The sequence below is a fragment of the Eulemur rufifrons genome, chromosome 21 (assembly GCF_041146395.1).
Source record: "Eulemur rufifrons isolate Redbay chromosome 21, OSU_ERuf_1, whole genome shotgun sequence".
In the NCBI taxonomy this organism is placed as follows: domain Eukaryota; kingdom Metazoa; phylum Chordata; class Mammalia; order Primates; family Lemuridae; genus Eulemur; species Eulemur rufifrons.
This window is the reverse complement of record NC_091003.1, coordinates 197127-210162: the sequence shown is the minus strand read 5'-3', so window position 1 is coordinate 210162 and position 13036 is coordinate 197127.

Genomic DNA, 13036 nt, shown 5'->3' with positions numbered 1-13036 from the left:
TTCATGTTTTTTAAAAAGACAACTGGGAATTAAAAACATAATAGCAACCTATACTGGACAATAAACATCAGAGATTTGTTATATAGCATTTAAATAAAAATTTTAAAATTCAAAAATGTTTTCTACAAATGCTAATTAATAAACTCTCACAATCTACACAGGCAAACATGGGCACAGCTGCAAATGCCTTGTTAGCATCATTCTTAATCACTTGATTAATTACATCTGAGAGAAAAATTCCTTGTAGATCACTCTGAAGGGCCTTACAAAAAAAATGAACCCTCCCCCCCAGCAGACACATCTACCTCGATGAAGAAAACACCAACATTTCAAATATTCCAACAATTACAAAATAGGATAATCCTGGAATTTACTCAGCCTCAAAACATTATGAACTACTCCAACACAGGAATAATACTTTAAAAACATTTACAGTGTTTTCTAAAGTACAAAAAATATTCATTATAAATCCTGATTTCTTGAAAAAATTATTTTAACATGTCTCAGTGCTGTTGATTGTCAAGAATTGTGATGATGTGCTTATCCAAAAAAAATGCCAGGCACTTTTTATTTAACATATCACAGCCCGCTTACATTGTTTTTTATCATCACTATTAGATTTCTTATCAACACCAGACTGATGGTGGTAAATTGTCAAGAAATACACATTTCTTCCTCCAAGAAATACACATTTAAAGAAAAACTATCACAACTCTCTACCACTAAAATTTGAGGGATTCCTTCCCTTACTATTCCTAGGAACAACAATCATAAAAAGCTAATGGCCAGTAAGTCTAAAATCTAAAACTTCTCTTTGACTGTATATATTATTTTCAACAATGTATAAACTATTATAAGCATTGACAAGTCAAAAGGGTCCACCAAAATTCAAAAGCTAACTGCAAAAAAGTTAGTAATCTACATTATTTTGTAAAGATCAAGATTGGCTTTGGAGTACATTAACTCAGACTTCTGAAGAGGCCAAATGTTGTTTTTAAACATTTATAAACAAGATAAAAATAGGCAATGCAACCTTAGAATAAATGCAATACTAAAAATTTCATCTTCTTTTTAATAAGCACTTTTATCAGTTGTAAAACTACAGGTAAAGTCCATATATGGAACCACAAATTATTACTAATAAACCTTCCAATTTCAGCACTATCAAGGTAATACTGTATTTGTTTGTAAATAGTAAAGAAAAGGACAAAATAAAATTCCTGAAATGGTGCTTTACTTAAAAACGTTTCTTATGGAAAAGGAATCCAATGTTTATCATCAGTGATTTTTAAAAATAGAAAATATTGTTGTTGCAAAGATTTACAGAACACAGAACCAGAAGTCCATGACTTTTCAATAAATACACTGTACTAAAATCTTCTTGTAAAAGATAATAAAAACACCAGTCTGTTAAATCTCTTTCTCCCTTCTTTTTAAAATGTAGATAGATTTTACTAAACTGACCATATGAACGTGGAACCCAATAATCTTAGCCCTCTTAAGTTGCTTATTAACTTTTAAATAGACTGTTACGAATTTACAGTTCCCGCAGTTCATCTGCCACCTTTCCCAACTTAAAGCAGACACTAGGGGTTTAAGACAGTCTCCACTGGCAACATCGATTATAAGAAAGAACTTTATGCTTGTTTTAAAAAAGGATTATTGTGAGTTTTGTTCGTCCCCAGAAACATCACTCAACACAGATCTCAGCACATAACAGATGTTTAATAAATATCTGTTGAGTAAATGGTAACGTTTAATTGTATTAGTGCAACATTAGTTTTTTTTCCTGCTTCAATTTACAGTTCTCCCTTGTTGGAAAAGACACTCAAGACCATAGCAGTCCCTCAAAAACACATAAACAACTTTATTCACAATGAAAAATAAAGCTGGGTCTCAAAATACAATCCCAGCGCCATCTTTATGTTCTCCATTATTTTTAAAGAAAATGAGAAATAAAGCCTGTTTTTGAGAAATAGATCATGTATACCAACTTTTCTCAAAATAAAAAATTCACATTTCAAACTTATTTTCTATGTTAGTAGTACTGAGAGTAACAACTGATGGTTCCAAAGTATGCATATATTGGGTAAAAATCAAAAACAAGCATATAAACAAAACTACATGTTTTTTGCCAACGTTTTTTCCTTAATCTTAGTCAAAAGGGTACGTGCCTAAATTTTACTAGATGTGAGACCAGCTTTGTCTGATGCTTCCAGATTCATTCAACAAATATTTTAATGAGCACCTACTGTATTCCAAGCCCTTTAACGTTGGCGTTTGCAAACTGCACACCACCACCGAATTCCTCTACGAAGCCTTATCATTTAAAAGAATGGCAAGGTAATAAGGAATCTCAACACCGTTTCTTGCACGCATGAAGTCAGTGGATTGGGGCGCTTTTTCAGCCGTTAAAGCGGCAGCAGCGAGCCGCTACCGACCACACCTGGGACCAAAATCCCAACCAGCAGCCACAGCCGGTGAAACCACCTGTGAGAGTCGCCCGCGCTCCTCCTCCGAGGAGGCGGCCGGGACTTCCGCTCCGAGCCCAGCGAGCTCCGCTGCGGGACCGCGGGCGGGACGCGCCGGACTCCTCCGCCCCGGAGCCGGGTCCCCGCCCCGCCCATTCTCACCTGGAGACCCCGGCCGTCCCCGCCCGCCCCTCGCGCCACCCTCGCGACCGCCTGACCCGCCGAGTTGGGGGGAGGGGTCTGCGTTTCCGCTTTACCGCGGCGGGCGGTGGGCGCCTCGGTCGCCCGCCTGCCTGAATTCCGAGCTGAGCTCGGGTCCCTTCCTCAGAGGGAAGGGACGAAGCCCAAAGGGCGGGTCCTCGGGGAAGGGACCTCGCCCGAAGCTGGAAACGGAGCCACCGGCTCAGCCCGCAGCCCGCAGCCCGCAGCGCGCGGCTGACAGGGCCCGGCCGCGCTCACCGCGGAGCCCTCGGGGACCGGGCTTCGGAGCCTCAGGCCGCCACGCAAGGGCCAGAGAGGGCGAGGCGCGGGGCCGGCGCTGCACTCACCGTCGCCTTTGTCTGGGCCGCCCGCTCCGGCAGCACCGCTCTAAGGCCAGCTCCACGGCTCCTGCCGCCCCGACGCCCGCAGCTGCGCTCCCGGCGCGCTCGCCGCTTTCTGGCTCCCTCCGCCCCGCCCAGACTCGTACGCAGGCGCAGCCAGAGGCATCGCGCGCTCCGAGAGCGGCGGGGGGCGGGGCTTCATCAGGCAACCGCCGCGGCCGCCACGCTGGCCCCGCCCCCGGGCCCGCCCCAGACAGGCCCCGCCCCCGGGCCCGCCCCAGACAGGCCCCGCCCCGGGATGGGCGGGCGGCGCCACCCCCACCTTGGAGCCGCGCAGGTTGGGCGGCCGCTGCTGTGGGGAACCGACCGCCCACAGCAGGGGGTGGAGCCTGCGCGGGAGCGCGCGCGGAAGATGGCGACCGAGCCTGCGCGGGAGCGCGCGGGAGCCTCTTCCCAGCCCGGCCCGCAGGCGGCTGCGGCTCGCGCCCGCCCGGCCGCGGAGGGGCGGTTTCTGCGCGCGGTGTGGGCCGCGGCCGCGCCCTGAGGAGGAAGCGGGGTGCCGAGCTGGCGGGGGACGAGGTGTCTGTGGGTCGCAGTTGCGACCTCGAGGTCCTGAAACCCTCGGACCATTGTTGTTTTCTATGTCACCGTCAGAATCGTTTGTCATTCACTGGCTTCAGGCCCGGCACATCCAGCTGGCGTTTGCAATGCGAAAACTGTTCGTGCCCCAGACCCCTGTGACTCCTCCCCGGGATCGCATACGTCCCAGAAGTCGGGACACGTGACAGTGTCCCAGTCTAGCGGCCAGTACTCCACCAAAGGACCCGCCAAACTCTGCCTGTGGTCAGAGGGACAGAGAGAGCCAGGTGCTGGTGTCAGGGCATCCTTCCAGCTGCTCAGGCCACAGACTTTGGCGTCATCCTTGGTGCCTCTCACACTCTCATTTTCACTTCCAATCTGCCAAGAAAGCTCGTTGGTTCCACTTCCAAAATAAATCAGACTAGTTCTCACCTGCGTCACTTCCAGCATCTCAATTATACCTCAGTGACCTACTAAACCACAGGGCCTCCCTGCCCATCATCTACTCCGTTTACTGTCAAAACAGCCAGAATATCCTCTCACAAGGAAATGTCACTTAGCGTTGATACTTAGCCTGAGCCAGGTATTTAAAATTGCAACCGCCAGACACCAATTCTCGATCCTTCCTACTTCATTCTTTTTCTTTTCTTCCCATGACACTTCACACCTGGTAGCGATCTCTATGGTCAGCTTTCCGGATCTATGGTTAGGCATTCACAGATTCAACTAACCGCAGATCAAAAATATTCAGGAAAAAAAATTAAATAACACAAAAAATACAGTATAACAACTATTTATATAGCATTTACATTGTATTTGGTATTGGAAGTAATCTAGAGATCATTTAAAGTATACAGGAGGATATATATAAGTTATGCGCAAATATTATGCCATTTTATATTAGGGACTTGAGCATCCACGGATTTTGGTATTGGTGGGGATCCTGGAACCAATCCCCTAAAGATACTGAGATATGACAGTATTTATTTTACATGTTTATCTTTTAGTGTCTCTCTGGTCTTCACCGGTAGAAGCTAGGATTTTTGTCTGTTTTGTTCAACTGATGTACCCAAGTGCCTAGAATAAATGAAAAATTTTTAAATTCCCTGAGATAATAAGTGTAAAGCAACAAAAAAAATGACCCGTTTTGTATTTTAAATTTCCTCTTGGTTTCAATTTCTATTAGTTAATTTGGTCAATATTATATTCATAACACTCTCTTTACATATTTAATTTAGCCTTTAAGATTTAAAACAAAAACAATTTAAAGCCACAGATTATACAGTACAGTTTGGATTTTTTTTGTTTGTTTGTTTGTTTCTTTCTTTGAGACAGGGCCTTGCTCTGTCACCTGGGCTAGAGTGCAGTGGCGTCATAATAGCTCTCTATAACTCCTGGGCTCCGGGGATCCTCCTGCCTCAGCCTCCTGAGTAGCTGGGACTACAGGCACACGCCACCACACCTGGATAGGTTGGTCTCCAACTCCTGACCTCAAGCGATCCTCCTGCCTCAGCCTCCTAGACCGCTAAGATTACAGGCATGAGCCACCATACCATGCCCCGCCCCTCCCCCTCCCCGTCCGCCCCCCGCCAGCCCCGCGCTGCGGCTCCGCTCGTCCCCCCGCGGCCACACGGGGGCGCAGCCGGACAGCGGGCGAGGGCGGGGCGGGAGGACCGGGATGGGGAGAGGACGGAGAGGGGCGGGAAGGGGGCGCCGGGGAGGCGGGGGTCTGGCGTGGAGGGGCAGGTGGGGGATGGGAGGGGTGGGGGGTGGGCGGTCAGGTGGAGGACTGGGCGGGAGGACCGGGATGGGGAGAGGACGAGGAGGGGCGGGGAAGGGGGCGCCGGGGAGGCGGGGGTCTGGCGTGGAGGGACAGGTGGGGGATGGGAGGGGTGGGGGGTGGGCGGGCAGGTGGAGGACTGGGCGGGAGGCGGGCCCAGGAGGTCGGGCCTCGCGCGAAACTTGGGGGGAAGCCCTGACGGGTCCCCGGGAGCGGAGCCTTCAGCCCGCGGCCTTACCCTCCCAGGGCTGGGGGTGCGCTGGGCCCCACGGCCCCCTGGAAGGGGTGCGGGTCTCGGGAGCTCCTGCCAAGGCTGCTCCGCCCCGGGCCGGGGGCAGAGGGTCCCAGAGCCGGGCGTGCAGCTGGGGGCGCCGGGCCCACCTGGGAAAGCCCAGGCAGCGCTGGGAAGCGGGAGGCGGGGCCTTTCCCTCCTCCGTGTTTAAGGCTTCAGGTGGCCCTGTGGCCTGGCGGGCCGCGGAAGGCGGAGGCGGCGGGTGTTGTGGCCCCTGCCGGGCACCAGGAGCTCCTCCCAGGCCCAGTGCACGCCAGGTCCCCACCCCAGCGCCTGGCCAGGTGCAGATGGTGCGCTGCTGTCTGCCCAGCCGCATCCCGCTGGGTCCGTGGCTCAGGGCAGATTCCCGAACCTACCCCAGGATGAGGGCAGCTGCTGCCACACTGCACTGGCTGGTGAGAGGGCGGGGACGTAGGCTCCTTCCTGGGGACCGTCTCCAGCCCGTCTGCCCAGTGCACGCCCGGTGAGGGATGCAACCCGGTGTCTCCCTCAGTGCTCCCGTAAGCAGGGCCGGCCCCGTTGGGCTGGCACGGCGTCTCCGTCTGAGCCACCCCCTCCGCGCTACGACTCAGCACACACACCTGTGCGGTTCAGGCCAGCCCAACAGGGAGAATCTTCTCTGCTCTTGACAAAGGATGAAGGTTTCCCTCTGCAGAGCGAGGCTTCCCAAGTCCCTCAGCAGACCTCAAGGTCACCCACATCTCGGACCCAAGGTCTGAGCCTTGGGGCCGGCCCTGCCCCGGGAGAGAAGGGACAGGGTGGCAGGCCACGGCTGTGGCTCCGGTCAGGTCCCTGCCTGGCTGAGACAGTATGTTTCCCCACAGCTCCCTGCTCCTTGGAGATGGAAACTGGGCTCTTATAAATGTGTCCTCTGCACTGTGTGGCATTTCTGAAACCCAGATGTCTCTGGGCCCTCCTGCGGCTCCTTCCCCGAAAGCTGGAGGGAGCAGGGAAAGGCTTCCCAACCACATCTCGGCTCGGGACGTTAATCATTCCCAGAGCGGGGCAGGTGGCCTGTCTCGGATAACCGCATGGGTCAACACAGAAAGGATGTTAACTTGCACCTGCCAGCCAGAGCGTCGTGTCCCGTCCCAGGACGTACACGTGACCAGGAATTCAGAACTCCCCAAGGGGAAGCGCTCTTGGGGGGAAGCAGTGCTGGGCACGAGGGGCTCCCTGCAAGGACTGAGGGAAGATGCACCAGAGACGGGGAGGATGAGCCCATGACGCTCCTCCCAGCTCAGGCGGCGGCCGCAGTCCCCTTGGATGGAGAGCTACGCACTTGGTTCTGTTTTGTTTTATTGGGGTTACACACACAGAAAAGCTCTCCGAACACACACGTGCAGCTCAAAGAACAATCACAACAGACACTCACAAAACCACCATAAGGCAAGAGGTGGGAGGAGGGGGCTGGGGCCCGGGCTTGCTGGCGGGGTGGGGGCGCTCAGAGGTGGCTTTGCTCAGCAGCACCTGCTGGGGGGCAGAGGGCAGGCACAGCTGGAGGTGTCACACCTGCCGGGAGAAGATGCCGGGATTCAGTCTGCACATGCGCAGCAGCCAGAGGATACAGAGGGTCATGGAAACCCAGATCCACACGTCTTCGTAGGGCTCAGCACGTGGCCTTCGGCAGGCGCGGCCAGAGCGGAGGTCTGCCTCTCTGCGGCTGCCAAGGCTGGACTTGCCGAGCCTGGACCTCAGCCATCCCTTCCAGTAATAGCCGTAGGTGACCAAGCCATTGTTTGGGGGGCCGTGGCCCTTGCGAATTACGTCCAGGACTGAGAAGGGGATGGTGATGGAGCCCTCACTGACGCGGACGGGGCCGTGGGCACTGGCTGGCGGGCGGGACTCGTGGCCCACAGGGCTCTGGCTGCCATCTTCCTTCTCTCTGCCTTCGGGGACATCAGTGAAAGAGTCTCTGGCTCTGATGTCATCAGGAAAGGACCAGGCGGCCAGGGAGCCATTATCCTTGGAAGTGAGGCCACTGGCGTTGGTCTCTGTACAGGGGTCATGACCAGCAGTGACGAGGCCCTGGTGGCCACCCTCCTTCCCGTTGCTTTGGGCAACACCAGCAACGGCATCTGCGTCCTCAGTAAAGGTGGAGGGGAGTGTGACCGAGTGCTCCCCGCTGGCCGTGGGGCTGTCCACAGCAGTCTCCGGGAGGGGGGTTGTTTCCTCCGCTGGCAGGGCCCTGGCAGCCACCCTCCTGCCCTTCGCCCTTCACAGCAGGTGAAGGCATCCTTGTCCCCAGTGGCCCTGGCAAAGGACAGGGGGAGGGTGAGGGAGCTCTCCCCATCCGGCCCAAGGCTGACAACGTAGGACCCTGTCGGCAGGGCTGTCGGCAGGACCCCGAGGCCGTGGCTGCAGGAGACGGGGCCATGGCCTCTGGCCACACCAACAGGACGGGAGGAGGTGCCCCCGGCTTTGAAGAGGAAGCCCCGGAGCTCGAAGGTCGTCTTGACTTCACTGAGGCGGCCTCTGCCCCGGAAGATGGGGTCTCTGACATCCACCGCGATGCCTTTGCCCTCGGGGGCGGCTGTGGAACCCCCAGACAGACAGACGGAACCCTTGCCAAGGACGCGCCCCCCCCCCCCCCCCCCGCTGCCAGCTGCAGGGAGGGAGCTGCCCCCAGGGGAGGCACAGCCGTGGGCGACCGGCCCCTGGCCCATGTCCGTGTCCACCAGGGAGAAGGGGACAGCCACGATGCCGTCGCCCTCGCTGAGGAAGTCGTGGGTCTCAGGGAGGGGGCTCTGGAACTCGCACACAGAGAGCAAGATGGTGACGAGGCCCCTGGCGCACTCGCTGCTGGGCGTGGGCGGGCTGTGGCCGTGGCGGTGGTGACGCAGCTGCTGCTGCCCAGGGCGGCAACCGGGAGGCCACTGTCGTTCCGGCACGCCTGCCCTCAGCAGTGGTGGGGCTCCTGGCCGCCGGCCCACAGGCGGGGTCTGGGTCCCCCTGGAGGAAGCAGACCCCCAGGTCGCAGGCCTCACAGCGGTCCCCAAAGCACATCTCGGGGCACTGGTCTGGGCTGAGGCTGTGCAGGACCAGCCTGCTGAGGAAGATGTGGACGCTGAGAGGGCTCCCGTGGCAATCGCCGCAGGGCGGGGCACACAGCCAGCACCGCTGGCCCCAGACGCGCATCGTCACCACCCCCGGCTGTCCCCGTCCCAGCACAGGGGGAAGAGGATGTGCACATGGGCCGAGGACCAGGCCCAGCGGCAGCGGCTGCACTGCAGTCTGCTTGGGGGGGGGGAGACGCCGGTGAGGGGCACACGCTGAGGCCCTCTTACCCACCCCGCAGCCCACACTCAAACCCCAAACCTCAAACCTCAGCCTCCAGCCGGCTGGCCAGGACTGCGGCCGCCGCAGCCTCCTCCTGCCTGAGCACGCGGCCCACCCCAAGCCCCTCGCGCACACAGGGACGGAGAGTAGGTCCACTCCGCCTGCAGCCCCGTGATCTGAAAGGTGAAGAGCAAACACCGTCCCACCAGTTTGGCACCAAAACTCACTCCAACCAGACCTCTGCAAGGTATCAGCTGCCTCCTGCTTCCTGTGGCTTTCCTGCTGATTTGTCATCGGGGCTTGACGAGTGTCACAGCCACCCTGTGCACAGCGCTCCCGACGAGGAGGGCAAGCGTCTGCGAGGGCTCAGCCAGTGGGGTGCGGCAGGATGAGCCCTGGCGGGTCCCCATCCCGAAGGAGGAAGAGGTGACACCGCCATCACCTGTCAGCTGAAGCGGAAACAGAGACGGGAGCGTCGCAGGCGGTGAGACCTGGGGAGACCCCTGGGGACGGGGTGGCCCGTCAACACGGGTCACCAGAGGGGCGACCACTTGCTGGGCAGACGCACAGCTACAAGCTCAGTGAGACTTTGCTGGAAGCATTTTCAATCAGCTATAGTCCAAAATTGTTAATCAAGATTGAGAAAAACAATCTTGATTACATGAAACTAAGTAATTGATAAGAATACTGCTTTTATCTTTATTTAAAATGTTGGTTCTTTACCTAAATGTTTTCCAGAGTCAAGGAAATTTTCTTTCATAAGCTCTGTATAGTTGGCAACAATTTCGTAAAGTATCCTTTTGTGAACAAAGATGAAAGCATTTGCTTTTTCTCCCTACTCGATTCCTTCAAAATTCCGGAAGTATTTGTGAATATCCTTATTTATATAAGTTCAATAAAAATATGCTGTCTCTTTACAAGCAGGATACAGTTGGAAACACTGGCCATATTGCCAAGGATTTGACTGAAGTGTCATATTTAAGAATATGCATAAAATGCCAGTGTTCCCAGCCTTACAGTGAATGAGTAAAAATTGTCACTTCCTGGCAGGTCTGAGAACCTTAAGACTATAAGTAACACCTAAAGCCTGCCTTGGTTTGGCTTCCTCCTCTCCAGAAGTTCTAAAATCTGAGATTCCTATATGATCACGTGGACAGAGAAAATCATGCTTCTAAGGAAAACTGAAGCACACCTGCTCGTAGATTGAAGCCCTGTGCACTGTGTTCAAGTCCTTGTTATCTGTCTGTAGCCTGGAATGGATCCTAAATCCCCCGATTTCCTCCAATATTTGGCTACAACTAAATCCTGCTAAAGTCCCCAGGATCTCGCCCACCAGCAAAGCAGGGATACTCCAGGGACCTTCATGGAACACGACCCCTATCCAGATTAACCAACTAAGAGAATTAAATATTCAGATTGGAGAGGAGTTAGATATGAAGATTGGAGGTGTGGGTGACACTGGGGCTACGCTGTCTATCCTTAGCCCCGGCACAGTGTCTCTGTGCCCTCCCTGGGGTTCTGAATTCATCTAGATGGTTGCAGTGGCCAACGAATCTATGACAGTTCCTAAATCTCTACCTATCCTCCAACTAGGACCCCTCGTGACAGCTGTGGCCTTTTGCTTGTCCCGTCAGCCCCCATACATCTCCTGGACAGGGACTTCTTAAAAACCTACCAGGCCCATACGTCCTTCTCCCAACTAGGGGAAATAACGCTTGAGTTATTTTCACCAGGAGACTTTGCCACACAACGGCTTTTACGCAAATTCCCATCCAGTCAGTTAGCCTCGCCACCACTACCCACCCTGCTCCGTAAGAGCCAGGTGGGAGTCTGGGCACAATCCAACACCGAGGAAAACCCTGGTTGTGAAGATGACAGTTGTACACTCCCGAGGACGCGATTCACCCCAGGAGTCGACCCCAGTGAAGGAGCGAGACGGGGAAGGTTTCTGCGGTCCCGCGTTGGACGCGGTTCTGCTTGGGATGACCCTGTGGTCAGAAACCTTTCCCATGCCGTGAACAGAGCTGCCGCAGCCACCAGGGGGCAGCCGCGGTCCCCAGACGCCCTCGCGGGTCGTCGCAGCCCGGCCCCTGCGTGCGTTAGACCAGCCCCGCCGCCAGGTGGCGTCGCTGCCGCTGCCCACACTCCCGCCGCACCTGGGTCGCGTGAGAAACCTAAGATCTTGCGGCGGCGACGCTCTGACAGACGCGTCTTCAGAAAGCCCCCGGCCCAGCCCGACGCACTGGACTCAATTTCCCGCTCTCAGCTGTTTCCAGGTCCCATCGACGCCCACCCCTCGGGCCCTAATGAGCCGCCTCGCATCCGGGCTGTGCTCGGCGTCCTCCCCACCCTGCCTCAGCGGTTCTCACAGGCGTCCGCGGGAGGCTCCGGACCGCGCCGGCAGACTCTCCGCAGCCGACCCGAGCCAATGCGACCTGGAACCGATCCGTATTTCACAGGCGCTTGGGTGTTTCCCAGGCACATGGCTCGTGGCGCTGCCCGGCCCCTCCGCTGCCGCTGGGGTCCCGCGTGGACTAGGGGGACCAGGCCGGCTGCAGCCGCTGCCCCGGACGGGTCCAGCTCAGAGTCAGAATGCGGACAAATGTGTACCTGAAAGCCCATCCTTCAAGACGGACCCGAGCAGCCGCAGGGTCTGATTTTAACATGGAGCCCAGAGGCCATTTGCTGACTGGAGGCCGCACCCGCCCACGCCCACACCGCACTGGAGTACCCCAGAAACCTGAGCCTGGGATCAGCTTTAGCACGTCTGGAGCTCAGCTGCATTAAGCAATTAGAACTCAGCTGCACTTGACCAATCAGACTCAGCCGCACTGCCAATCAGGACTCAGCTTCACTGACCAATCAGACTCAGCCACATTGACCAATCAGATTCAGCCTCACTGACCGATAGGGACTCAGCTTCACTGACCAATCAGACTCAGCCACATTGACCAATCAGACTCAGTCACGTTGACCAAGCAGGACTCAGCCGCACTGACCAATCAGATTCAGCCACATTGACCAATCAGACTCAGCTGCACTGACCAATCAGGACGCAGCCACACTCACCAATCAGGACGCAGCCGCACTGACCAGTAAGCTTCAGCCACACTGACTAGTCAGGACTCAGCCACACTGACCAATCAGATTCAGCCACACTGACTAGTCAGGACTCAGCCGCACTGACCAGTCAGCTTCAGCTACATTGACCAATCACGATTCTGTCGCACTGACCAACCAATCATACTCAGCTGTGTTGACCAATCAGGACTCAGCTGCACTTCCCAAACAGATTCAGCCACACTGACCAATCAGACTGAGCCTCACTGTCCAATCAGACTCAGCCATGTTGACCAATCAGGACTCAGCCGCACTGACCAATCAGATTCAGCCACACTGACTAATCAGGATTCAGCCACACTGACCAATCAGGATTCAGCAGCACTGACCATCAACACAGCCACAATGACGAATCAGACTCAGTCAAATTGACCAATCAGGACGCAGCCAAATTGTCCAATGAGACTCAGACAGACTGACCAATCAGACGCAGCCACGCTGTCGAAGCTGACTCAGCCGCACTGACCAATGAGGACTCAGCTGCACTAACCAATCACATTAAGCCACACTGACTAGTCAGGACTCAACCGCAGTGACCAATCACATTCAGCCACACTGACCAATCAGGACTCAGCCAAATTCTCCAATGAGATTCACCCACACTGACCAATCAGGTCTCAGCCACAGTGACCAATCACTTTTAGCCACACTGACTAATCAGGACTCAGTCAAATTGTCCAATCAGACTCAGTCACCCTGACCAATGAGGACTCAGCTGCACGGACCAATCACATTCAGCCACATTGACCAATCAGCACTCAGCCGCACTGACCTATCACATTCAGCCACACTGACCAATCAGGACTCAGCCTCACTGACCAATCAGACTCAGCCGCACAGACCAATGAGGCCTCAGCTGCACTGACCAATCACATTCAGCCTCAATGACCAAACAGATTCAGCCGCACTGACCAATCACATTCTGACACACTGACCAATCAGGACTTAGCCTCACTTACCAATCAGACTCAGC